This window comes from Carassius gibelio, chromosome A12 (genome assembly GCF_023724105.1).
Source record: "Carassius gibelio isolate Cgi1373 ecotype wild population from Czech Republic chromosome A12, carGib1.2-hapl.c, whole genome shotgun sequence".
Taxonomy (NCBI): domain Eukaryota; kingdom Metazoa; phylum Chordata; class Actinopteri; order Cypriniformes; family Cyprinidae; genus Carassius; species Carassius gibelio.
In genome coordinates this window covers 17,159,759-17,161,634 of record NC_068382.1, presented here as the reverse complement: position 1 = coordinate 17,161,634, position 1,876 = coordinate 17,159,759, and positions in this window count along the sequence as shown.

Here is a 1,876-nt window from a genome sequence, read left to right as displayed (position 1 = left end):
TATATATATATATATATATATATATATATATATATATATATATATATATATATATATATTTAATTGGCCAACAAAAAATTATTATGCATTGCAATCCTTTAATTTTTTATATTTGGCATGTTTGTGTGCTGCTGTGCGTCCCTGTGTTTAATAAGCAGCATGTACATCAGTTAATTTTGGCAGGCATTTTTTTATTTAGTCTTAGTCTTAGTCTTGAGATGAAAATGATTAATAGTCTTAGTCACGTTTTAGTCATTTGAGTCTTTCATAGTTTTAGTCGACGAAAAAGGCATTGCATTTTTGTCAACTTTTAGTCAATAGTTTTAGCCAAACTGTAGTTACCAATTTTATAGCTATTTTATATGTAGTTTTAAAAATTCAAATCATCATCAATTCTTCTCTCTTTAGACCAAATCAATTAAGCTTATGAGAAATTTGAATCAAGGAAATTGAATTTGGAAAATCTTAAAAATTAAAATTATGACAATTTTCCTTTTTGGGTGAACTATCCCTTTAAAAGAAGTGAAAAAGGAGCAACTTAAAAAAAAAAAAATATATATATATATATATTTAAAGAAGCATAATTTGACAGATACACTAGAGATACAAATTAAACTAATTTTTCAGATACTGTAGGTTTTAATTTACTGTAGGTATACATGTATTAAACATCTTTTTTTGTTGGGTAACATTAATCAAACATAGGTATTTCATTTGGAATCCAGTCCCTTTAAGACAGAAGGCATGTATGAAATACTGACACACGTTGAGTTTTCACACATCTGTTCACGTTCACGTAATCCACGATTAACATCGGGACTGCTGTGTGTGTGTTTGAGAGCTGAGAACTGATCACGCGCTGTATATGAGAACTGAGGAAGAGGAGCGTGCGAGACAGAGAGAACACTTCTATCAGCTTGATTTCGCCTATACCGCCTTCACGAACTTTAAATTAATCGACAACGAATTGTGACTCCCAGGAAAAACGGGTCATCTGGTCACCTCATCCCTACCCCTTCGGGTGCTAAGGCCATTGTTTCAGATCGCTTGTTCGTGTTTTATTAGTCTATCCATCCGCTGCGGCTGCTAAACTGACTAGATATGCAAACGGCTCTTATCCGATCGCAATCCAGTGACAGGGACGCACATTTTAAAAGACAATAGCCTTGCATTTTGAATGTCCAATAGTCGTCAAATAACATTATAGAAAACACGGCATAAATTTCGTCATAATTTTGTCATCAGATATTATTTTTAGTTCGTTAACGTCTCATCTCAGCCACATAAAATTTTTTCGTTAACGAATATTTTTAGTTGTCGTATTCGTTAACGAAATTAACACTAGTGTACGCGCGTCGTGGACCCTCCTATACTAACACGCCTTTTAAATATCAAAGAAAAAACATTGCGCCAGACTTTAGACCAGGTTTGAGTTAGAGGTCTATGGCGCAGTCTATTTTTAGCTCCTTAAAATAGCAATGCACCTGAACACACCTCTTTTTTAGACCAGTACGCCCATGGGTGCACAAATGGGCGCAAATGCATTTGCTAATTAAACGACGTGTCGCTGGATGGGAAAATGTGAATGGCGCCTGACTGAAACTAGCAAACACACTTGCGCTGCGTCTTGCGTCGCATAGCGCCGGGTGTATGATAGTGCCCCATGAGTGTGTGATATTATGCAATTTTGAACATACCAAAGTACCTCAGGTGAGCGTATCATCACAGTACTCTCTCAGCAGTCCACTCTCATGATAAAGCTCCTGTCATTTATTTCCTTATACATATTTAATCTGTGAATGAACGGTTTATTTTGTGGAAGCCCCCTAATTAGATTCTCCTTCCCATCAACGGCCACTTTACATCATAGACCACC